Source organism: Manis javanica, chromosome 4 (assembly GCF_040802235.1).
Source record: "Manis javanica isolate MJ-LG chromosome 4, MJ_LKY, whole genome shotgun sequence".
NCBI classification, from domain to species: domain Eukaryota; kingdom Metazoa; phylum Chordata; class Mammalia; order Pholidota; family Manidae; genus Manis; species Manis javanica.
The window spans coordinates 112,089,035-112,115,730 of record NC_133159.1 but is presented as its reverse complement, the minus strand read 5'-3'; the positions used below and the strand labels follow the sequence as shown (position 1 = coordinate 112,115,730).

Genomic DNA, 26,696 nt, shown 5'->3' with positions numbered 1-26,696 from the left:
ACACAGACAGAGCCTGGAAACAGGCTGGGGAGTACATGCCAGTTTGCAGCAGGCAGGCCTCCTTTTCTTTTTCCTGTCAACAGTGCAGTGAGCAGAGAGGGCCCCCTCCTTCTGTTAAGCCCCTCCACAGCTTCTAAGCTGGTGATGGCCTCTAAGGTTGGCAGCCTCTCTGTGCAGGTCAGCCATGTGGTAGTGGAGCACCAAGGATGTAGAGCTGCTGAGCGTGTGGCGGGGCCTCTCCATGATGCTCTTAGCCAGGTTTCACCATCCCCACAGCGGGAGCAGCCTGGTACCGGCAGCAGGCAGCCTCAGTCACTGAGCCCAAGGCCCATGCTAGCCTGGGCTGTGATTATGCAATCTCTAAGTGCTCTGGGCTCCTATGAGAAGGAAGACATTATCTCTGATATTATTGTATAGGAAAGAGAAAATGTTCCTGTGCTCTGCAGCTTTCTGGCTGAGCACTCTGTGCTTCATGCTCTTATTTATTTCCTCCAGAATATCAAACTTGACATCACAGAGACACAGGTCTGTGGACATTTACAGACCATCTACCTCTCCCCACCCCACTCTCCTCTCTTCCTCAGCCAACCTGTCCTCTGCCTGTGGGCCTCAGGCCTTCTCAGCTGTCTACCCACAGCCTTCCAGTGCTTACCATGTACAGCCACTGTTTTAAGAGCTTTGCTCCATTGTATTCATTCAGTTCTTACAATAGCCCCGGGAGGTGGGGATTACCATTGTTCTCATTTTACAGTTAAGGACACTGAGGCCTAGAGAGGTTAAGTAACTCCTCCCAGGTCACAAAGTAAGAGCAGAGCATGGACTCACCCTCAGGCCATCTGTTCTCCATAATTTGTGATTTTTAACCCTGCCCTATTCAGCCTCCAGGTCTGGTGCTTTATCTGTGTGGATCTACATACAGAACAAACCATGGGCACCAGGGTGTTTGGCATCCAGGCCAGCGGACCCCATGGAGTCAGGGAGCACTACTGATCCACAGTGACCTCTGGCCATGTGAGAAGAGCAACCCCTTGGAGGCTTTAGATAATTCAAAGTGGGCAAAGCTCTCCTTTCTCCCTGAAATGCTCACAGAGCTTCTCAGGTAACCCCACAGTTTGAGTGTCTGAAATCCCAATGAGAGGCCTGGCACTTCCAGAGCAATGCCTGGGGCTCTGAGAGCTTCCCGGAACCAGACCTTCTTTGAGCAGTGGAGCTATGGACAGTGGGGACTGGACACCTGGGCTCTGGGGCCAGCCACCTGGGCATGGCCAGCAGCTGGCCACAGGGACCCTTCCCAGAAATGCCCAGGCTTCATGTCTTGGAGTCTGTCACAGTCTATCTCAGTCCGGGCCTGTCTGTGGTTGTAAGTGGACAAATGTGTATCTCACGTATGTGTCCATTGGGTCGCCACATTTGTGTCTTCATTTTGTGTCTGTGTGTCAGGGCTCATGTCAAAATATGGATGTGTACCAATGTGAGCATGAAGGATTTATGTACATAAAAACGGGACAGGCTGGAGGTATGTAGCTGTGTATCCACGAGTGTATGTGGAGGCAGGTTCTCCACGGTGGTGCTTTTAGCCACCTTGACATCCTTCCTTTGCTACTACGGGGTGATGGGGCCCTGCCTAGCGGTTGGAAGCAACTTAGTTCCTTTCAGCTGGATTTTGTTCCGTAGTTAACAGCCCCTCCAGCTTTCCGAGGCTCCCACTGGCTTCTGCTTTCCCATCCTGCTCTGCAGCAGCCATGTGGTCTGCCCACATCAGAAGGGAGCTGCTAAACCTTTGGTTCAGAGGCAGTTTTTGAGCCAAAGAAAAGACAGTGCCTGGGAGTCCCTGAGCCATGGCAGGTCTGTGTCAGTGAATTTCTGCATCGCAGACCACTATCTCCTTTTGAACCAAGCCTCTCTCCCCGATCCCCAGATGGCACAACTCATGGGTGAGGGCCCTCTGCTCTCTAGTCATTCTGCTGCTGACTGGTTCTGAGTGGGGGGTAACACCACTCTGTGCCACCTCCAGCAGCCCTTTAAGGTCTCCGGGGATTCTAGCGTAGCCTCCACAGTGCCCTCCCTACAAAGCTAGGGGAACCTGGGAGGGGGCCCTGCAGCCTGTGACTATTTGGAGTCTGATGGAGAGGGAGATACCAAGCCGCTGGTGGGCTCTGAAAAGAGGAGCCACACTGAGCGGCAGATGTGGGAGCTGGGCTTGCAGCCTGGCAGGGAGCAGCCTGGGCACCGGTGCAAGAGCACAGGTGCGGAGTCACTCCATCTGCAGCAGTCCTCACGCTGTCTTGCGCTCCCTCCTCAGCACCATTTCCTTCCCCTCCCCAACCCCTGTGCTCTGGTCTTCTGGGGGTGACCGTCCTCAAGACTGCTCTTGGGCCAGCAGGGCTTAGGCAGGGTTCCCCAGGTGGGGAGTCTCCTATAATGAAAACAGTCAGAAAGCTCTGTGACCTCTGACAAATTGCTTAAGCCCTCTGTGACTCCATTTTTCAGTCTGTACAATGGGGATAGTAATAGGATTATGGTGAGAATCAAATGAGCTTCTGTGTGTAAAGCACTTAGAAGAGTACCTGGCAGGCAGGAAGTACTCAGTAATCCTCTGCTGTTAGGAGACCATCCCAGACATCAGTCTGGCCTTTCTCCAGGGTCTGCTGGGCTGAGTGGGAGTGAGTAAGGAGATGATTTGTCTTTTGTTGTTGATTGTCTAGGCTTGGAAAGGAGGAGCAATGCCCTTCACCCCTGGAAAGGCTTCCCACTGTCCTAGTGTAGGTGGCTCCATACAGCATGACCCAGCCTACAGCAGACCCCCAGTCAGGGCAGATGAGGGCTGTAAGGGTATCAAAAACCTACTCTCCTAGGACAGAATCAGCCTCTTTCTGCTCTTGGCTCACCTCTGAAGTCTTTTCTTCAAAGTCAGTAGAGCAGAGACCCCTCTAGAGTTTGACTCTGGTGGGAAGGCCAGCAGACATAGGCTCTAAAAATAACCCTTAAGAAGATTTTAATAAATACTTTCCACAATTAAGATCACAATTCTTTTTTGTTTCCTAGAGAAATGTGACCTGTTGTGAAGCCCATTTCTACAGGGGAGGAAATGTCAAAGTTTCCAGAATGCAGGACCAGTTTTGGATAAGGCTCTGCTCTGGGGGGTCCAGCCATGCCAGAATGACCAGCAGGCTCAGTGTGGGTCGCCCCCATCCAGTCCCACCTCAGGGGTGGGCCCGGCGCTGCTGCCCCCTCCTCAGCTGGGCGCATTGAATGATCTGAGGCCTATCGGCTTGTTTCTGTACCCAGAAGAAAGCTGGCAGAAGGGAAGGCGGCTTTGCTTTGTTACAATTCGCTTTTCCCCCAGCATATGGCTCTCAGAGGTGGTATCTGGAGAGCACCGAGTCTGTCCAGTTTACAGGGACCAGCCTAGACTGGGCACATAGGGCAGTTCCCGGGCTGTGGAATGCCCAGGGGAAGGGCCCAGGGACCGGGTATAGCGCAATGCAGGCCGACTGGGACAAGCCAGCCCTGGCCAGCGACGGAGATGTCTTTCCAGTTCCTTCTCACTGCAAAGGGAGAAAAGGTCAGCGGGGTGCTGGGATCGCTGTCGGGGGCACAGCCTTCCCCTGGGGAGGTCCAGACCCCGGAGGCCATCGGGGTGGGGAGAGCAGAGAGCGGAGGGCCGGGAGGAACGTGGGGAAGAGAGAGGGGGAGAAGAGGAGGGAAAGAGGAAGGAAGTGGGGGAGGAGCGGCGGGGAGGCGGAGGCTGGAGCTCGGGCACCTGCGGAGCGGGGCGGGCGCGGAGGAGAAGGCGGCGGGGCTGGAGACTCGCCGCAGCGGGAGGGAGCCCGGCCTGGTTTTAGTGACGCCCCGGGGGAGGCCGCGCCCGCGGAGTTGCCCCGCCAGCCAGCCGGGGATTTCCTGCCGGCTCTCCGGTGAATGGTGGGCTGTTGTCGCCGTGTCCTTCCTGGGGCGGGGGTTGAGGCCGAGCGCCTCCGCGGAAATGAAATGTTGTTGTACTCGCCTCTGCCTCCGGTTCGGGATTTGGGGATGGAGAAGATGGCTTCTCTCATAATTTATTCAGGTGGCTGTCACTGTGGTCACAGCTGGCCCCGGGCCAAGAGCAGAGCTGGAGAAATTGAAGCGAGGGAAGGGAAATGCGGCCACAGTCCCGACGGGCCGCAGAGAGGCCACTGCCCAGCGGTGGAGCCAAGCCGCGCAGTCCTGGGGGCGCCTGACGCGTGAATATCGACCATCTACTAAGCACTTTTTACATAGCCACTCTTTACCCGCAGAGTCCCCCCTATATTAGCTAGTATTAACCCCGTTTTACAGATCAGAAAACTACAGGTCACAGAGGTTAAGTAACTTGTTCACAGTCACCCTTGCAGGAGCAGGAAAGCTCGGAGTTGAACCTGATCTCTCTGACTTTGCAATGTTTTCCTGCATACCAGGCAGCCCTCCTGGTTTCTCTTCTTCAGAGTCCCAACATTTCCTTTCAACCAATGTTCGCCTCACCCTCTCTCTTTAACCCACCAGCAGCCCTGCTCAGGCACCCAGTTGCCCCCCTACCTCACTTCAGCTCTACTGTGTCTGAGAGGCTCTGGGACTAGTTCACACTGAGGTTTCAGTGACAGGGAACAGCCTGAAGTGGTCCCTGGCTCATCTCTCCCCAAGATTTGCCTTTAAAAAGAATCTCAGCCTCATGTTAAAGGACAAGTTCTTAAGGGAACTGATGTGACAGCTAAGAATGTGGAGCAGGACTGGCACAGCAAGGCCTGTGGGGGCCCCAGATGCATGTGGGCAAAGCCCCTTCCATCAGTGCGCATGGCTCTAGGAGGTGGGTCTGGGGAAGAAGAGCATCTGAAACTTGTTGAGAACCTACTGTGTGCCTGGCGCATTCTCCACACATGTCAGAAATTTTATTACCCTGTTACTCCTCACAGCTACCATGGGGGTACCCATCTCAGAGAAGGAAACCACAGTTTTCTTAGAAATGAAATAACTTGCCCAAGGAAATGCTGCTAGTAAGTGCCTGGGCTGGACTTCAAACCCATTCACTCAATCTGTCATTCATTAAGTGTATTTTTCTTTTCTTTTTTTTTTCTGTGTCTAGGGTTATGGTGATGAGATGTATGGTCCTCCTCTGCTTATGTTCGTAAGTGGGGAAATAGGTGTAAACAAATCAATACACTAAGGTGTCATGTGACAGTCTGATAGTTGCAGTATGGGGTTCCCTCGATGGGCCACAGACATAAACTCTGTGGCCACAGCTACCTAGGAGCAGGTGGTATGGAGGCGGCAGGGAGTCAGGAAAAAAAGAAAACCTTCTTGAAAGAGACCTAGGGCCAGGCCATTTTCCTCACTCTCCCCGGTGCCGCTTTCAGAAGCCCTTGGCATGGAGGGGAGTTGGGAGAGGGGTCTCATCTGGGGCCTCTTTAAATGTCCCTCGACTCCCCTGCTCTGGCCACCTGACTTCACTGCGGCATTTTGAGGATTATTAGATCGTTATGAAGTACCTTGTATTTCTGGTATTTAGGAGCAACGTCAATGTACAGGAATCAGCTTCTCAGGTTTTTTTTCTCCCCCGGTTCAACAGAGGTTGGTTTTAAAATATGTTTGACTTGAAGAACAAGGATAAAAAATAACAAATGTGGGAGCCTGAGGTAAAAACAGAAAATAGATGAAACCCAAAGTATTTTCAGGGTGTCTTTCTCTGTTTCTATTTGGCAGGTTTTAAAAGTGTAAAGCAGAGGGAAATTTATTTGATGCAGTATTTACATAAGAAGCACGCTCAGAAAAAGAGACTGATTCTGAAGGTGTCCTTATACTGCACCAAAAATCTCCCTTGGGACCAGAGGAGGTTTAAATTAGCTGGAGAGAGGAGGGAATAAAATCCCCCTTTCCAAATTTCTAAATAGAAAACTTCACCTGAGGAAGTGATCACACTGTGTTCAAGAGCAGACAAAGCCCTCTTTTGTAAGGGCTCCACCTTCTCCAACTTTCACTACAATTCCCTGGCTCTATCTACAGCCACTTAACAAGTCCTGACATTGCGCTGTTCACAGCTATGTCACAGGCCTTGAGCACAGCTCTCAAAGAGGCCCTGGTTTTTAGTGGCTGTGCATTTTGCTCTAGAAAAATATCAACAAGCCATTTAATTGATTCAAGAATTCAGTCAGTGGGAATAGCACAAACTCTCCTGCACTTCCATAGGCTCTTATCATGTGTGTGTGTATGTGTGTGTATTTGTATATATTTTCTCTAATGTGTACCAGATATTTGCATGTTAAACTGCACAGGATTTCACAAACAGGGATAATGCTATTTGCACAGTGTTCTGGTTATCTATTGCTGCATAAGAGAATACCCTAAACTTAGTAACCAGCTACCAGTCTGTGAGGTTTTGTGAATCTGAGGATCAGAAATGAGGGCAGGGCTCAGCTGGGTGATTCTCCTGTTCTAGGTGGCATCAGCTGGAATGCTCAGTGGTATTCACCTGGTTGGTTTCTGATCTGAAGGGCCAAAACAGTTTTACTGACACACCCTGCACCTTGGCAGTGTGGCTATAAGGCTGGACTCCATGTGCTCCTTCCCTCCATAGACTCAAGGCCTCTCTGCCTAGTCTCACCTTACATATAGACTTCCTACATAACAGTTCAGGTCTCTCAGAACAAGCGTTCCAGGACACATCAAGTGGAAGCTGCTAGACCCTATCAAAGACCTTTCTTTGGAGTCCAGCATTCCCGGTGTCTTCCTCACCCTCTCTCACCCTACCTCACCCCAGCCCTGCCTTAGGCACTCATGCCCAGAACTGGCACAGTGTCACCTCACCTACAGTCTGTTATTGTCAGAGGCAAGTCACAGTGCTGCCCAGAAGCACGGGATGGGAAATAGACCACACCTCTCTATGGGAGGAGGCTTGGAGAATTTGATCTAAAATTTTATCTCTAACCCAGTGGCCAGCTACACTTAGTGTTGCCAGACTTCATGTTTAGACTTATTTTTCTAGAGATAAGACTAGAATCTGAGGTTTGGATGGAACTTAAAGATCATCTAGTTCAACATTCTAATTTTACAGATAAGATAAGTGAGACCAAGAGAAATTCGAGAATCTGGGACTCCCAGATACAAATTCCAAAGGCAAGCTCAAATCCAAGTGTCTGACCCCAGATTCAATTAGATACTTATTGACTGCCTACTAAATTCACAGTGTGGCATTTATACTGAAGGAGGACAATACAAAGTTAAGTGTTACAAGTTTGTGGTGTCTGAGAGTTTACAATTCAGTGGAATGGAAGAGTCAAGAAAGTAGGTAATACAGGAAAATAAAAACTGCAGAAATATGCCATGATTTCAATAGAAGGATAAATCCAATCTGGTGAGGTGGGTTATGAAGGGATTTCTGAAGATCTGGGTGTGATGTGAGCCTTTAAAGGAGTAAAACTTTTGGTGACAGTAGAGCAGGCGGCATTCTAGCCAGAGCACATAGGGAACAAAAAGAGAGAGGATAGCCAGGGATGAGGCTGAGTGCCAGGTTGAGGAGAAGGACAGCTATGCATTGTCCACACTCTCTGACCCGGTCACCTGGAGATCCGAGGGGCACACTGTTCAGATAGCCATCCAGACCTACACTGGCCTGGGGTGGGTTCACTGAGATGCTTTACAGCAAACTCTCCTACATGAGCACAATGAACTTGTTTCTAACCCAGGTGTTCTCATTGCTGACTGCACATTAGCATCTCCGTGGATGCCCTTAAAATATCCCTGGGTCCTACTAAGTAAGTTAGTTTCTCTGAGATGGGACCCAGGTCTTGATTTTTTTAACTCCTTAGGTGATTTTAATGTGCTGGAGCAGTGGTTTTCAAAGCTAGTGGGCATCAGAATCACATTCAGGGCTTATCAAAACACAGACTACAGGCCCCACCTCCAGAGTTTCTGGTTTAGAAACCCTCAGGAAGGGGCCCAAGAATCAGCATCTCTAACAAGTTCCCGGTGTTGCCCCCGCTGCTAGTCCCCGGACCACACTGAGAGCCATTGCTCCAGACAGTCAATCTAACCAGTGACACATAGAATCCACCTGCTTGGAAACTCTATCTCTGGAAAGAGAACTGAGGTTGCACACTGCCTAGCCCAGAACCCTGCTACTCCAAGTGTGGCCAGTCTCTGGCCCAGCAGCACAGGTAGCACCTGGGAGCTTATTAGAGATGAAGAATCTCAAGCCACACCCCAGACCCAGGGAATCAGAATCTGCATTTTAACAAGATTGCTCAGGTAATCCCAAGGCACAGTACAGTTTAACAAGCTCTACTCTTGAGCTAAATTCTGAGTGTTAATGCCTCCTGGACACCTGAATCTTGATGGCACCATAGCAGAGGTCCCCAGGCATAGCAGCTATAAGGACTTTCCAGAGTTGGGGCTCTAACTAAGCCATCTGTAACACGTGCACTCACCTGAGCATTTTAACACATGAACTCTGAATTTGGATAATAAAGCTAGATAACAAAATATATTTTGTAAAAACCTTTTAGCAGTTTATGAAGAACTTTCACCTATTACTAGTTCTACATCTGTTAAAAAATATTGAAATACCCAACTCAAGCACAAGTAAAAGGAAACAAACTCTAATCACTCAAGTATCAGGAGTAAATTTCCTTCCTGGCTCCTACCAATGGGTGGCCCCAGGCCTTTTTCACAACCTTGGACCCACTTCCAGACTGGATGAAGCTGCTATTTTCAATGCAGGTGTTAATTACCTCCTTCACACTGGTCTCCTTCACGGGTTACAAAAGGAAATGCCCCCAACTGTCTCTTAGTTTCTTGCCTAAGGAGTTTTTTTCTTCCTCTTTCCACTGTGGAGAGTTAATGATCTAGTCAGTAAAGATTTCACCCAGTGGGTTTGGAATTTGGCCTTATTTTCAGGTGACTTGCTCCAAACCAGTTCCACCTATGCTTACCATTGGTAAGATAATGAAAGTCTCCCTGACCCCTTCCAGCAGCCCAGACTTCCTGCTTTAGCTTTTTCTCCAGGTAAATCCATTTAATCTCCTTCAGTGGAGGAGTGAAGCGTGGTTCAGGCTGCTGCCCTGACTCACGTCCACTGTCTCCAATAGCCAATCTCAATATCTACTGGATTGTTCCCAAACCACAAGAGCAGTCTTTCATAGAAGAGAAAAAACACCTGGGGAGGTCACTTCAGCTCTTTCAGCAGTGCAGGCATGGATTAAATGCCATTCTGGCAAGGCTCCAAGTGAGACAACTCCTTGTGGAAATTCTTGTCATTTTCACAGGATGTGTATTTTATATTTTTAACAAAAGAACACCATTCTCTGAGGATGAGAAAAAGCTTTGGCTCTCAGGAAAGAGGAAAGCCACGTCCATGCCAGTGAAAGAGTGAGTGAAGCCTCTTGAAAGAAAAGTCAATTTTCTTGTCAAGATCCAGGTGGTTAGACTATGACTAGGCACAGTCATCAACATGACCTGGCAAATCAGGTAGTTTGTGTTATCTTGTGGCAGGAAAGGATAGGAATAAACTCTGCCAGGTAGGTTTCTTTGTGGGTATATGTGTGTGGCCAGCTTTTAGAAAACAATGTACAAAAATGAGTGCTTGTGAACTTGATCAATCAGGAAGGGATTACCTACATTGGAAAAATAATTTTCCCCAAGTTTCCTTAAATACTAAGTACCCAGGACTTGAGGACTCTAAGAGGAGATGGGGCTCCTTTGAGGGCAGCTAGCTGACTTGGTCTCTCAGGATGACAAGCACCCACAGAGGGATAATGTAGCCCAGAGTCTGTTTCTTGGCCTCGCAGATTCAGAAGCTCAGTCTGGAAATACAGAGCTGATAGGCCTCTGTAGAACTAACTACCACTAATCTGACTCATAAGAGTCCAAAGTATAAATTATTTGCCAATTTGTTGCTTTACTGTGGGGTCTCCCCTTTTTGTTACTTAATTCTACAAATTTTATTGAGTGCCCACTATGGGCTCAAATTCTCTGCCCTCATACTGCATTCATTCTAGGGGCAGAGATATATGATAAGCAAATAGCTATATAATGTGTCAGGTATTAATATGTGCTGTAAGAAAATTAATGTGGGTAAAGGGGAAGAGAAAATGGGGTGGAAGGAAGACTATAGGTTTATTCCCATTTCATTTAGGGATGTCAGAGAAAGCGTTACTAATCAGGACAGTTTGAGCAGAACCCTAAAGAAACAAGGCCCAGAGATTTCTGCAGGAGGGGAACGCTTGGTAAAATCACAGCAAGTTAAAGGGGAGCAGGAGCTTGGTGTGGCGAGGGAACTGCAGGGAGGCCAATGCAGCTGCAGAGAAGCGAGAAGGGGAGTAGGAGGTAATGTGAGAGATGCATCCAGGGCCAGATCCTTCACAGGCCTTTGTAACCATTTTGGCTTTTGCTCCAAGTGATATTTTGACCTGAAGAGTGCCATCGTCTGATTTGCATTTTAATGGCATTTCTCAGGCTGGCTGCCTTGAAAATAGATGGGGGTGGGAGACTGGGAGGCAAGGGAAAAAGCAGGAAGACTAGTTAAGATGCTTTTGTAACAGTGGAGGTGGGAAATGAGATGGCGTGGACCAATCATCAGTAGAAGCTGTGATCAGGGATCAGGTTCTGGATACACTTAAAGGCAAACCTAATAGTATTTGCTGATGGCTTGGGTGGGATGTGTGAGAGAAAAGAGTAGAATCCAGGATAACTCCAAGCTTTGGGTGTGAGGAACGGGAAGAATGAAGCCTCCATTTGCTATGAGTCGGAAGAAAAACTTGGTGAACATGTGGGTTGTGTTGCTGGGGAAGAAGCAGGAGACCGGTTTTGGAGATGCTAATTTTGACATACCCATTGTATATCTGGAGACGCCTGCCATGGGCTACATGTGTCTGGAATTCAGTAGAGATTTAGGCTGAAGATATAAATTTGGGGGTCATGGCATATAGGTGGCATTTAAAATCCTGACGCGAGAGGAAATGACCTAAAGTGAGAGTGTAGATGGAGAGATCTGAGCTTCAGGACTCTCCAACCTTTACAGGTCAGTGAAATGAAGGAAACTCGGCAAAAACCCAGCCAGAGAGAAGGGAGGAGAACCAAGAGAGAGCAATGGTCAGAAGCCAACAGAGAGCGTTCCAAGGGAGAAGCGACAAGCTGTGCCAGATGCTGCAAACAGGCTGAGTAACGTGGAAACTGAGACTTCATCCTGCAATTAGGAACCAGGAAGTCCTCGCTAACCTTGACAAGAGCAGTTTCAATGGAGAGGTGGGAACAAAAGCCGGATTGGATGGGGTTCAAGAGAGAATGAAAGAAAGGAAGCAAGGGGGGTGGTGAGTATAGAGATCTTAAGAATTTTGCTGGGAAAGGAAACAGAATTGAGGTAATGGTGGAGGAGGTGGAGGAGGGCTTAGGGTCCAAAGAATTTTTGTGGGTTTTGTTAATTTTTGTTTTGTTTTAGGATGGAAAGTAACAGAGCATGTTTGCTGGTGAAGGAACATTTTTTGGAGTGAAGTCCTTGGATGGGGGAGAGAAGGTCAAGTGCACAGATATAATGATGGCCTTAAACAGGATCCTGGTGAGTGAGCCTTAGTAACTGGGAAAGCAAAGTGCCCAAGAACAGTGTTAGATGTGCTGGTGGGAGTGGGCTGTCTTCTGCTTTCAGTGAAATAGGCAAGATTTCAGTTGAGATTGAGATCCAGGTTAGACGTTTGATGAGAAAAGGGGAGAGGCTGATGATGTCTAGGACAGTAAGAACCAGTGATTAGGCAGTGGTTCCCAAACTGTGGTCCTGAGACCCACAGCATCAGCGTCACCTGAAAACTTGTCAGAGATGCAAATTCTCAGGCCCCATTCTTGACCTCTGGGATCAAAAACTCTGGGGGGCGGAGCCAGGATGGCGGCGTGAGTAGAGCAGTGGAAATCTCCTCCCAAAAACACATAGAGCTATGAAAATATAACAAAGAAAAATCTTCCAAAAATAGAGACCACAGGACACAGGACAACATCCAGACCACATCCACACCTGCAAGGAACCAGCGCCTTGCGAAGGGGGGCTCCACCACTTTGGAGGAACAGCCCCAGCCAGGCCAAGCCCACAGCAACAGCGGAGATAAACCCCAAAGCAACTGGGCAGGAAGCAGAAGCCCTGTCTGCGCACAGCTGCTCAGCACAAGCAACTAGAGGTCGCTATTCTCCCAGGAAAAGGCTACAAACCAACAAGAAGGGAAGCTCTTCCAGCGGTCACTTGTACCAGCTCTGCAAACTATCTCTATCACCATGAAAAGGCAAAACTACAGGCAGACAAAGATCACAGAGACAACACCTGAGAAGGAGATAGACCTAACTAGTCCTCCTGAAAAAGAATTCAAAATAAAAATCATGAACATGATGACAGAGATGCAGAGAAAAATGCAAGAGCAATGGGATGAGATGCAGAGAAAAATGCAAGAGCAGTGGGATGAGATGCAGAGAAAAATGCAAGAGCAGTGGGATGAAGTCCGGAAGGAGATCACAGATGTCAGGAAAGAGATCACAGAAGTGAAACAATCCCTGGAAGGATTTATAAGCAGAATGGATAAGATGCAAGAGGCCATTGAAGGAATAGAAGCCAGAGAACAGGAATGTATAGAAGCTGACATAGAGAGAGATAAAAGGATCTCCAGGAATGAAACAACACTAAGAGAAATATGTGACCAATACAAAAGGAAAAACATTCGTATTATAGGGATACCAGAAGAGGAAGAAAGAGGAAAAGGGATAGAAAGTGTCTTTGAAGAAATAATTGCTGAAAACTTCCCCAAACTGGGGGAGGAAATAATCGAACAGACCATGGAACTATACAGAACCCCCAACAGAAAGGATCCAAGGAGGACAACACCAAGACACATAATAATTAAAATGGCAAGGATCAAGGACAAGGAAAGAGTTTTAAAGGCAGCTAGAGAGAAAAAGGTCACCTATAAAGGAAAACCAATCAGGCTAACATCAGACTTCTCAACAGAAACCCTACAGGCCAGAAGAGAATGGCATGATATACTTAATGCAATGAAACAGAAGGGCCTTGAACCAAGGATACTGTATCCAGCACGAATATCATTTAAATATGATGGTGGGATCAAACAATTCCCAGACAAGCAAAAGCTGAGGGAATTTGCTTCCCACAAACCACCTCTACAGGGCATCCTACAGGGACTGCTCTAGATGGGAGCACCCCTAAAAAGAGCACAGAACAAAACACACAACATATGAAGAATGGAGGAGGAGGAATAAGAAGGGAGAGAAGAAAAGAATCTCCAGACAGTGTATATAACGGCTCAATAAGCGAGCTAAGTTAGGCAGTAAGATACTAAAGAAGCTAACCTTGAACCTTTGGTAACCACGAATCTAAAGCCTGAAATGGCAATAAGTACATATCTCTCAATAGTCACCCTAAATGTAAATGGACTTAATGCACCAATCAAAAGACATAGAGTAATAGAATGGATAAAAAAGCAAGACCCATCTATATGCTGCTTACAAGAAACTCACCTTAAACCCAAAGATAAGCATAGACTAAAAGTCAAGGGATGGAAAAACATATTTCAGGCAAACAACAGTGAGAAGAAAGCAGGGGTTGCAGTACTAATATCAGACAAAATAGACTTCAAAACAAAGAAAGTAACAAGAGATAAAGAAGGCCACTACATAATGATAAGGGGCTCAGTCCAACAAGAGGATATAACCATTCTAAATATATATGCACCCAATGCAGGAGCACCAGCATATGTGAAGCAAATACTAACAGAACTAAAGAGGGAAATAGACTGCAATGCATTCATTGTAGGAGACTTCAACACACCACTCACCCCAAAGGATAGATCCACCGGGCAGAAAATCAGTAAAGACACAAAGGCACTGAACAACACACTAGAACAGATGGACCTAATAGACATCTATAGAACTCTACATCCAAAAGCAACAGGATATACATTCTTCTCAAGTGCACATGGAACATTCTCCAGAATAGACCACATACTAGCTCACAAAAAGAGCCTCAGTAAATTCCAAAATATTGAAATTCTACCAACCAGTTTTTCAGACCACAAAGGTATGAAAGTAGAAATGAATTCTACAAAGAAAACAAAAAGGCTCACAAACACATGGAGGCTTAACAACATGCTACTAAATAATCAATGGATCAATGAACAAATCAAAATAGAGATCAAGGAATATATAGAAACAAATGACAACAACAACACTAAGCCCCAACTTCTGTGGGATGCAGCGAAAGCAGTCTTAAGAGGAAAGTATATAGCAATCCAGGCACACTTGAAGAAGGAAGAACAATCCCAAATGAATAGTCTAACATCACAATTATTAAAATTGGAAAAAGAAGAACAAATGAGGCCTAAAGTCAGCAGAAGGAGGGACATAATAAAGATCAGAGAAGAAATAAACAAAATTGAGAAGAATAAAACAATAGCAAAAATCAACGAAACCAAGAGCTGGTTCTTTGAGAAAATAAACAAAATAGATAAGCCTTTAGCCCAACTTATTAAGAGAAAAAGAGAGTCAACACAAATCAACATAATCAGAAATGAGAATGGAAAAATCACGACAGACTCCACAGAAATACAAAGAATTATTAAAGACTACTATGAAAACCTATATGCCAACAAGCTGGAAAACCTAGAAGAAATGGACAACTTCCTAGAAAAATACAAGCTTCCAAGACTGACCCAGAAAGAAACAGAAAATCTAAACAGACCAATTACCAGCAACGAAATTGAAGCAGAAATAAAAAAACTACCAAAGAACAAAACCCCCGGGCCAGATGGATTTACCTCAGAATTTTATCAGACATACAGGGAAGACATAATACCCATTCTCCTTAAAGTTTTCCAAAAAATAGAAGAGGAGGGAATACTCCCAAACTCATTCTATGAAGCTAACATCACCCTAATACCAAAACCAGGCAAAGACCCCACCAAAAAAGAAAACTACAGATCAATATCCCTGATGAATGTAGATGCAAAAACACTCAACAAAATATTAGCAAACTGAATTCAAAAATACATCAAAAGGATTGTACACCATGACCAAGTGGGATTCATCCCAGGGATGCAAGGATGGCACAACATTCGAAAGTCCATCAACATCATCCACCACATCAACAAAAAGAAAGACAAAAACCACATGATCATCTCCATAGATGCTGAAAAAGCATTTGACAAAATTCAACATCCATTCATGATAAAAACTCTCAGCAAAATGGGAATAGAGGGCAAGTACCTCAACATAATAAAGGCCATATATGATAAACCCACAGCCAGCATTATACTGAACAGCGAGAAGCTGAAAGCATTTCCACTGAGATCGGGAACCAGACAGGGATGCCCACTCTCCCCACTGTTATTTAACATAGTACTGGAGGTCCTAGCCACAGCAATCAGACAAAACAAAGAAATACAAGGAATCTAGATTGGTAAAGAAGAAGTTAAACTGTCACTATTTGCAGATGATATGATACTGTACATAAAAAACCCTAAAGACTCCACTCCAAAACTACTAGAACTGATATCGGAATACAGCAAAGTTGCAGGATACAAAATTAACACACAGAAATCTGTAGCTTTCCTATACACTAACAACGAATCAATAGAAAGAGAAATCAGGAAAACAATTCCATTCACCGTTGCATCAAAAAGAATAAAATACCTAGGAATAAACCTAACCAAAGAAGTGAAAGACTTATACTCTGAAAACTACAAGTCACTCTTAAGAGAAATTAAAGGGGAAACTAATAAATGGAAACTCATCCCATGCTCATGGCTAGGAAGAATTAATATCTTCAAAATGGCCATCCTGCCCAAAGCAATATGCAGATTTGACGCAATCCCTCTCAAATTACCAGCAACATTCTTCAATGAATTGGAACAAATAATTCAAAAATTCATATGGAAACACCAAAGACCCCGAATAGCCAAAGCAATCCTGAAAAAGAAGAATAAAGTAGGGGGGATCTCACTCCCCAACTTCAAGCTCTATTATAAAGCCATAGTAATCAAGACAATTGGTACTGGCACAAGAACAGAGCCACAGACCAGTGGAACAGATTAGAGACCCCAGAAATTAACCCAAACATATATGGTCAATTAATATTTGATAAAGGAGCCATGGACATACAATGGCAAAATGACAGTCTCTTCAACAGATGGTGCTGGCAAAACTGGACAGCTACATGTAGGAGAATGAAACTGGACCATTGTCTAACCCCATATACAAAGGTAAACTCAAAATGGATCAAAGACCTGAATGTAAGTCATGAAACCATTAAACTCTTGGAAAAAAACATAGGCAAAAACCTCTTAGACATAAACATGAGTGATCTCTTCTTGAACATATCTCCCCGGGCAAGGAAAACAACAGCAAAAATGAGCAAGTGGGACTACATTAAGCTGAAAAGCTTCTGTACAGCGAAAGACACCATCAATAGAACAAAAAGGAACCCTACAGTATGGGAGAATATATTTGAAAATGACAGATCCGATAAAGGCTTGACGTCCAGAATATATAAAGAGCTCACATGCCTCAACAAACAAAAAACAAATAACCCAATTAAAAAATGGGCAGAGGAACTGAACAGACAGTTCTCCAAAAAAGAAATACAGATGGCCAACAGACACATGAAAAGATGCTCCACATCGTTAATTATCAGAGAAATGCAAATTAAAACTACAATGAGGTATCACCTCACACCAGTAAGGATAGCTGCCATCCAAAAGACAAACAACAACAAATGTTGGCGAGGCTCTGGAGAAAGGGGAACCCTCCTACACTGCTGGTGGGAATGTAAATTAGTTCAACCATTGTGGAAAGCAGTATGGAGGTACATCAAAATGCTCAAAACAGACCTACCATTTGACCCAGGAATTCCACTCCTAGGAATTTACCCTAAGAATGCAGCAATCAAGTTTGAGAAAGACAGATGCACTCTAATGTTTATCGCAGCACATTTACAATAGCCAAGAATTGGAAGCAACCTAAATGTCCATCGGTAGACGAATGGATAAAGAAGATGTGGTACACATACACAATGGAATACTACTCAGCCATAAGAAGTGGAAAAATCCAACCATTTGCAGCAACATGGATGGAGCTGGAGAGTATTATGCTCAGTGAAATAAGCCAAGCGGAGAAAGAGAAATACCAAATGATGTCACTCATCTGAGGAGTATAGGAACAAAGGAAAAACTGAAGGAACAAAACAGCAGTGGAATTACAGAACCCAAAAATGGACTAACAGGTACCAAAGGGAAAGGAACTGGGGAGGATGGGTGGGCAGGGAGGGATAAGGGGGGGGGAGAAGAAGGGGGATATTAAGATTAGCATGCATGGGGGGGAGGGAGCAAGGGGAGGGTGGGCTGCACAACACAGAGAGGACAAGTAGTGACTCTACAACATTTTGCTAAGCTGATGGACAGTAACCGTAATGTGGTTGTTAGGGGGGACCTGATATAGGGGAGAGCATAGTAAACATAGTATTCTTCATGTAAGTGTAGATTAAAAATTAAAAAAAAAAAAAAAAATGAAAGAAAGAAAGAAGGAAAAGGGGGATTACTCCTTAACAGGATAAAACCATTGGTAAATCAAAGATCAACGCATGCTTTAAATATCCTTAATGTTGATCACTTAAAGGGTGTCAGATGATCAGCTATGGAGGTACTCTTTTCTGATAATATTCCTTTCTCTTAATTTAAAAAAAAAAAAAAAGCAGTTACTGTGTGCTGACCTCCAATGAGTTCTGCACAGTGGTATAGAGGGCATGTCAAAGTGTGGGCAAAGGGTCTGTTTGTTTCTATGCAGAAGATCAAGGCCTAGCTTGGATACCCAGAAAATGAACTAAGATACGATATGAGGAGGAGCTTCCGGCATCAGCACTCTCTGGAGGACTTGTGCCGGGGGATGATCATCAAAAAGCCTCCACAGGGATCCGGACGATGCTGCGGTTGTGGCTGCATCCAGCCCACCGTCTCCTGGACTTGCCATAAGAATGAGGAGGGAGATGTCTAGGCTGGCATGTGCATACAGTGAGACAACGAATTTGACCGGATCTGTACTGTTGGAACTCAACCAGGAGTTGGGAGGGGTGCAAGTTGTAGCACTCCAAAATCTCATGACTATAGACTATCTATGGTTAAAAGAACATATGGGATGTGAACAGATCCCAGAAATGGGCTGCTTTAATTTGTCTGATGGTTCAAGTACAGTTGGACAATATCCATCATATCATAGATAAATTTTCACAAATGCCTAGGGTGCCTAAACGGTTTTCTTGGCTTCACTGGAGATGGATGGTAATTATAGATTTGCTTTGTTTATGTCACCATATTCCTATTATGTTAATATGTGTGTGCAAATTAGTTAGTAGTTTAAAACCTATACATACTTAAGGTACTATACAAGAAGATATGTCAAAGAAATAATCAATCCTCCCAAGTTTCCCTCATATGCTACATCTATAGCTTTTCTTCTTCCTTCCTAATTACAACCCTTAAATAGAATTCGTGCCTCATATCGAATTTACCGAGTATCATAATTCCTCCAGGTGGTAAAGATACCTCGAGACAAGTGCTGGGCATAGAAGCCACAGGGCATAAATCTGCAAAGAAGTAAAAAGCTAACCTTTGCAAACAATATGGCTTCTCTCTCACTTACCAACTTTACATTTCCCTGTATGGCCCCGGAAGATGACTGGTTAGCCAGAGACGGGTAAGATTCCTCAAGGGAGGAACAACCTAAGACAGGCACAGTCGCAGGGGGGCCATCAGGTGAGAATTTGGGGATCAACAGAGGTGAGGCTCAGAACCTCACCCCCCCCTGCTTTGAGAGAAATCTTCTGCATCCGTGGATGTCTTGATGCCCTTGTCTAGCCTGGATTAATACTTAGTCCATAAGCACACACCTGATCATCTGATCATCTACATTTGCCCTCTTACAGCACCAAACTATGTTTTCTACCTTTATCTTGCATCTACCTACCACTTCAGCATTTTATTAAAAATAAAAATAATAATAATAATAGGAGAAATGTGGGATCAACATATAAATCAAGTACAAAAATCAAACGAATATTCATATTTGACCTGATTGTTTATAGGTCATATTGCATGATCAAAACCGAAAGTTTCTGTGATGACTGCCCTTGTACTGTTCACCATGTAAGAATTTATTCACTATGTAAGAATTCGTTCACCATGTAAGAACTTGTTCGTTATGCTTCAGAAGATTGGAGACTGACGAGAATTAGGCTTGAGATGGATTAATGATTGTACATTGAGCGTTGACCCCCCTATACTGAATTTTATTGTTGTTAACAACCATTTTATCAATAAATATGAGAGATGCCCTCTCAAAAAAAAAACAAAAAAAAAACAAAAAAAAACAAAAAAACTCTGGCACCAAGTCCAAGCTCTGTGCTCTAACAAGCCCTCCAGCTGACTTGGCTATAAGCTTCAATTGGAGAAGCAGTAGTTTAGGGATATAAGGTATGTTGCAAGGCAGCAGTAAGAGCCTTCTTGAGGTTAGTGGTTGTTGAGTTTAGAGTGAAACCAGTCAGTGCATTTCATCTGAGTCCATCCTGAGAATGCATTCCCCCTTCCAGCAATTCTATGAGGAATGAGTGGAAAACCCAGTTCTAGCTAATTCGCTGCAGAAGATGGTGGGGAAGGGCTTCTAGAGAAGAGCCATTCACTTTTACAAATGAACTCAAGGAAGTCAGAATCCCTTCTCTCCTTTGGGACCTTTCTTCATCTCATGTCCCTGCCATTCAGCAGCAAGAGGAGTTTCTTTCATGTTCTTAGTTTCTAAGGTTCATTTTCAAAACCCAAGTTAGGCCCACCCATTACCTTTGAGGTCAGTTCATAGAGCCCATTAGACAAGCACCGTGTGTGTGCTGGGCATTGAAAGAAACAGGGCCCCTTGGCCTGTATAACCTGTAAGTGTAGACTTTCTTCCTCACACTTAGCTGAGGGATCCTTTAGTTCTCCAACTAAGACACTAAGGCTGCTGGCATTTTAAACATTATTTTATCATTCACTCCTTTGCTGTCACCATTTCTTGCTTGGTGCTAAATGCTGCTGGCCCTGCCCCTGCCCACTGTGAGAAGTCTCTGACCAAAGGTGGCATCAGGAGAGCCTTGGCAAGTCCACCTTGGGAAGGAGACACCACATGTCCGAGGGAAGCAGGGAGAGCAGGAGGAGGGAGGGACCAGAGTGCATGCAGTACCCACAGTAAAGCAGTAATAGCAAAACAATAAAACAATTCACTAAAGGAACAGTGATACACAGAGGGCGGGTGCCCCACAGACTGTTGGAGATCTGGCACAGATGACTCCTGCCTGTCATCGTTGGGTCTCCCCTACCTGTCTGCAGAGGCAGGCAGAACAGGCTGGTGCAGGATGGCACCTGGATTGAGAGCCAGCCCACACCCAGGTACTCACAGGACAACTGGTTACACCTCAGGGATCAGCTCTCGCTGCTCTGGAATTGTGCCCTCGGTGGTATCATGAGTGGCTAGGGCCCCTTGCAGGAGCCACATTATCTCAAACTGGGATCTCTATGCAAACTGGGGTCCCAGGATGGATCTGGTGCCTCCAGGAACTAGGTGTTCAATCTGAGTGCTAGACCTTGGGCCTCCCGAGGACAGAGGCAGCACTTCATTCATCAGGGTGCCCCCCGGGATGAGCCCAGAGCCTGCCATGAGACATAGCACTGAAAGTGTGTTGAATTGAAGGCCTGCTTGCTTAACTGAAGGGCAAACTTTTCCTATAAAGGGCCCAATAGTAATATTTCCCTATTAAGTAAATAGTAAATATGGGCTTAGGGAGCCATATGATTTCTATTGCACTCTCTTCCAGCAGTTACAGCAGCCACAGATACTATATGTGAACAAAGGACTGGAGATGTTCCAATAAAACTTTATTTTATGGACACTGATATTTGAATTTCATACAACTTTCACATGTCATGGAATATTCTTCTGATTTTTTAGCCATTTAAAAATGTAAAAGCTACTCTTACCTTATGAGCTCGCAGAAACAGGCAACAGGCCAGATTTGGTGTTTGGGTTATAGTTTACGGACCCCTGGTTTTATGTATCAAAAAAGGCCACTTCTCGTTTCCAATGGCAGTAAGCATAGCTTTTCACATTTTGGTCTCCTTAAAGCCATTGGGATGTGCAGTGCCTCAACAGTTGAATAACCCACATTCCTCCCTGGTATGTGTGCATGAACGCACATGCACACTCACACGCACATACACACTAACACACTCACAGACCTACCTAATACATGGCCACTGTTCGGGACACCAAGGTGTGAGGCAGCCAGTCTCCAGGTTGCCAGGGTAATTGCTGACTCACTTTTAGTCCTATTGCTGCTTCTAGGTAAGAGAGAGATGTGTAGACTGTTAGTAACTTGAGGCTGATTTATCTTTCTGCCTCCTCCACCCCCCATCACGCCAGTGCATATTAGGCTAGGGTGGGAGGCTGTAAATTAGTGTGAAGCTGAGAGAGAGACTGGGTAGCAAAAAATATAGCAGGGGGTCAGGAAAAGGATTTCTAATGTTAGCAATGATTCCACCTGGAATTTTACACTTTTTAGTGCATTTTAATTTATAAGGCTGCTCATTCATTCCTTACAGCACCATGAGGGATAATTCACCTCACTAAGGAAACTACAGTCCAGAGAGCTTTGGAGATTTGCTTATAGTCACATGGCCTTCATGTGGCAGAGCCATGACTCAGATATGGGTATTTATCCAAAGTTCATTTGTTCATTAGTCAGTAAACAAGCATTGAGGGTTGCAAATGTCACACATGTGCCCCACAGGAGGAATGTAAAGATGAATATGACCTGGTCCTTGTCCTCCACTGAGCTTCTCAGGCCTGCTTTATCATTGACTGCCTGTGAGACCTCTGCAATGATGGTTCTCAGGCCCACTTTTCATGGGCTGCATCGGGATCTGCAGTCGGAGCAAACACCCCATAGCCTGAGCACCCTCCTTCAACTTCACCACCCCCCCCTCAGACCAGCACTCGGCCTGGGAAAGGTGGGCTCCAGACCTAAGAGGGTGCTCCTCCTGTCCAGCTGGTGGGGGCCAATTCTAGAATAGGGTCTAGTGTCAGGGTTCACTGGGATCCCCAAGGAATCTCCACACCTCCCTGTATGTATTTCGATGTCTTATTCCGGAGGGGTATTCCCACTGAAAGTTTTTAATGCTGAGTTGGAATTTGGCACAGCCTTGTAGTGAAATGACAAAAGCTTGAGATTTGAAACAAGAGGCCCCAGATTATGTGACCCTAAGCAAGTCACCTAACCTCTCTGAACTTCTGTTTCCTCATTTGAAGGGACAATGGGGACAATAAGAGTAATACCCCGAGTGCAAACATTCCAAAAGAATGGGCCTAGGAATTTGTGGACGTGCCATCACCTTATGGAGTCCTGCCATCTTCCCCCATGTAGTTCTGCCATGGGCCTGCGCTTGACTGTGGCCAGTCACGGAGTGGCTTGCAGTGTCCTAAGTCAAGTAGACCAAGATTTTGTCCCTAGATGCCGGCATCACCTTCTGAGAAGAATCAATGTGTTCCAAAGCAGTAGATGCCCAGACATCTTGCAGGATGAAGACAAGCCTTAGTTGTCCTCCTGCAGCCAGTCAGTGTTTGAAGTGAACTCACTGCTGAGAATATAAAATGAAATTCCCATTAAATTCCTTAAAATACCATAGAACTCAATTTCCAAATGTATTTTGTTGACAAGCCATATTTAGGGGACACTTCTGACCTTTATATAAGCTTGCGATGTTTCTTTTTCTGTTTTCCAGATGAACTCTTCTGTCCTCCCTTCCAACTTGCAGCTTTTGCAGCCATCAGGTAAGCGCCATCAGGTGTGGTCTGACACTGCTGCTTTCCCAGGCTGCACCCCTCTTCCTGGCCCAGGGGCGGAGGCTCTGCCGCTGCCCCTGTCCTGACTCTGCTTCCCTGTCCTCAGGGATGACATGCTGCTCTGGCCTGCCACTGAGCCCTGAGCCTGAACTAGGGAGTTTTCTTTCCACAGGGGGAGGGGGGGGGGGCTCCTGCCTCATTTCCATGGTTTCTTACCTCAGTTAGATGGGGTTTTTATTTAATACTTAGATTTTAATAGCTGATTGCTTCAGATGGGCTTTGGAGTTGTTTATCTTGCCTCTGATGAATGTTTTCTTATCTAAAGTTTTAAGTCCCTCTCTCTTTTGGGATTTACAGCCTGGCTGCTCTAGGTTCACAGAGCTTTTCCATTAATGGTCTCTCTCCTCTGCCAATATTTATTGCTAGCGTCACTGTTTGCCCAGAAGCTACTGTCTGCTGCACCTTCTGGGAAGTGAAATTTATGTCCTGGCACTGAAGGGGGTGACATCACCAAAGCACTGTTCACATCACCGAGTGGCATAAACCCTGAGCCCAAGTCTCCAGTGGTTGGCAAGGGGGAGATGGGAGCGAACCGAGTGGGTTTACCTTCATCTACCTCTTCCTTCCCCTCCCCTCCCTGCACCAGCCCACCCACCACTGGTATTGACAGCATCATTATGTAATTATAGAACCTCTTAAAATTGACACCCCTTCTTAAAATTAGTATTGAGGGGCTGGGGTCAGTAGCGCTGGAGGGGGATGCCCAGGCCTTATGCGAGGGTGTTTGCTCAAAGGACAACAGCCCTGCTTTCCCTTTGCAGCAAGTCCCCCGCATATGAACCCTGTTTTGCTCTCCTCTGTGGACAGTGAGAGAGTCTCACTACTCCCTAGCAGAACTGGGATTTGAGCCGAGTAGTTCTTCAGACCCAGGGCTCTCTCCTCTGCTTCCATGACCGGATTCGGTGGCATGTACCTCCAGGAAGGCTGGGTGGAGCTCTCAGCCCCACCCCTCACCTACCTGCCCTACGTGAAAGTCACCCCCAGGCTCCCGTGAGAGCTGGGGAGAGAGAGACAGAACCTGTGTGGGCAGCAGTTTGCTGGGCACAGGCAGCCTCAGCCCACTCTCTTCGCTCCTTCCCTATTTAGCCAGCTTTCTCCTACTACACCATGGCTATTTTCTCTAGGGAGTGTTGGTGCCATCTCTACTTCCTCACCTTCTATTGACTCAGGGCTCTTCCCCTCCCTCCCAGTTCACCTGAAATGACCAGTGGTCTCCCAAATGCCCAGCTCAGTGGATGGCTTTGGTCCAGGGGCGACTTCATGGACACGAGATGGGTACAGTGACCCAGAGCCCTGCACCCAGAAAGTCCCCATGCTTGCTTTAATGCTACACTGCTGCAGTCTTGAAATACTTAATACATTCTGAATAAAATGAGGACTCTAAATTCCCATTTTGCACTGGGCCCCACGAATAATGCAGGCCATCTTCTCTGAGTCTTTCTCAAAGGTCACCTCTGTGACGCACACCTACCCAGCCTGAGTTCTCCCTCCTTCTCTCCAGCAGAATCCCATTTTTTTCAGTCACCATCAGAGACCCTGTGATCTCAGGAAGAGGCCCTTTCCTCATCCACAGAGAATGAATCTGATTAAAACAGTGATGGAACCTCAAAACTATTGATCAGGAATTGATCTAAAATGGATCATATGACCTAGATCTCATCAAGAGAAGAGAGGAAAATAAAATTTGTTCTGGGAAAACTTTGGTGTTCCTGAGAAAAACGGACAGACTCAGCTGGCCTGCCCCTCACCCTTGTGCCCATTCCCCCTCCATCTGCTGTGGAAGTGGACACAGGCCCTGGAGGGGCAGCAGCCACCTTGTCTAACACGCTGTGAACAGCAGACAGAGAGAGAGAGAGAGGAGCTGGGTCTCTAATGGCATTGTGATGCCGCTGCCCCTTCCAACATCCTGCCATGTACCAAACAACAACAGGATCAAAACCCTTGCTTTTTAAGTCACTGCTGTGATGTTTTTCTTTTCTACTGCCGATTGACTGTATTGTAGCTGCTACAACTTTTAACACAATGTTGTCTTTTCCCACCACTCAAAACATTCTTTCCCCACCACTCAAAACATTCTTTCACTGGCATTCATGACACCATGTCCCTGGATTGTCTGATCACTCCTCATGTTCCTCTCCTTATCTCAGTCCTCAATGTGGGGTCTGGCAGGATTTTGTGCCTTGTTCTTTCATTCATTGTGAGGTATTTATTGAGTCGTCCTGGGTTGGGCCTTAACCTCAGTGAGGCAGATGCAGCCCGAAGCCAGGAGAGGCCCTGCTCTCACGGAGCTCACATGGGAGTCTCAGCCCACCTCCCCAGCCTCTGTCCACATTCCTCCTGCGTGATTTCATTTACTTTCTCAGGACTTCCCACTGACCTAATTCATCAGCAGTCAACAGATCCTCCTAGAAAAGAAAGAGAGAAGAGCTAGAGCCGCCCTCTGTGCGTTCGTCACCAAACAGCCTGTACTCCGCATGCTCAGCCAAGGTAGGAAGAGAAGACGTGGTCTGCCTTTCCTCATCCCTGAGCTCCACCTTTCCTTCTGCGCAGCACACAGACATGTCGGGGGTTCTGCAAGAGTAAATGCCTCTGACAGAATCCTGTCGTATGTGGAGAGTTTTATTTGTCTCCCATGAAGCACAGTGCAAGTTCCCATCAGGCTTCACAGTTACAGAGCTGACAGTACTGCCGGCCCCTCACTCACATGCAGACTGACAGAAAACAAGAGAGGCCCTCGGAAGCGGAAACGTGCCGGTTCCCCCTTGTGAAGGAAAACCGTTGCTATTGATAATGGCATTTTTTTTAAGTGCTTCATTTGGGAAAAGTTTAAAATAAAACGGTAACCCACACTGTTTCCATTTATGAGAATGTTAAGGGATTTGACATAAGGATATAGTCCAAATGACAGAAAATAATTGATACATAGATAGGCTTATTGTTTATATATGTTAACAGAAGATTGAGGAGAAATTTTCTTATTGTTATCCATTTAATTCACTACAGTCTTAGGTTAGAGGAGAAATACAATGTGATCATACTACATGATAGATGCTGAAAAAGCACTTGTTAAACTTCAACAACCATTCCTAATCTTTTTAGTAAGCCAGGAATAAAACAATCAACAACACACACACTGAACATGGAAACAGAAAAAGCCTTCCCATCAGAGTGTGGCAAAACACCTTATAGGTATTTTAGAGCCAGGACTGTAGTTAGGTGAGGGATGAACTTGAGGTACAAAATTTAAAAGCATGTCAAGAAATCCTCAGTAATCAGAAAAATATATACTATTTTGATCAATATTTTTTTTAAAAAATCAAAATGCAAAAACTCTGTGAAGAACAAAATATACAAAATATATGATTTTAAGTAATAGGATCAGCATTTTTCCTGATTTTTGTTTTGCCTCCAGCTCTAACATGATTCTCACATTTATTAAAATATTCTTTATCTTAAGCTTTCTGGTACCTCCCTAAATTTTGTGCCCAAGTCAAGTCCCTCACCTCAAACTGGCGGGTACTGAGCTGTAAGTGAGCTCCCTGCAGTCCTCTGCAGTGGTCTGTGTGGGACGGCGACACCCCAGCAGGGCCATGGTTGTCTCTGCCCTTCCCACCCCCTCATCCTTCAATCCAACATCTGAAAGGGCCTACAGGAGGGGTTTATTTTTGGCAAATATTTAATGGGCTACATCAGTGTGTCAGCACTAGAAATAAATGATATACATGCTCCTG

The 26,696-nt window shown here is 45.7% G+C and overlaps 1 long non-coding RNA gene across 2 annotated transcripts; it reads left to right on the top strand.

Annotated features, from left to right (window-relative positions):
• Positions 1-3,375: 3,375 nt before the first annotated feature.
• Positions 3,376-25,643, top strand: LOC140848732 (uncharacterized). Of its 2 annotated transcripts, none has more exons than XR_012129845.1 (4): positions 3,376-3,565; positions 11,444-11,560; positions 22,845-22,893; positions 25,329-25,643. It is a non-coding gene; the product is annotated as an uncharacterized lncRNA (long non-coding RNA). The 2 variants fall into 2 exon arrangements; XR_012129844.1 differs by lacking the exon at positions 3,376-3,565 and adding an exon at positions 10,969-11,250.
• Positions 25,644-26,696: the final 1,053 nt, after the last annotated feature.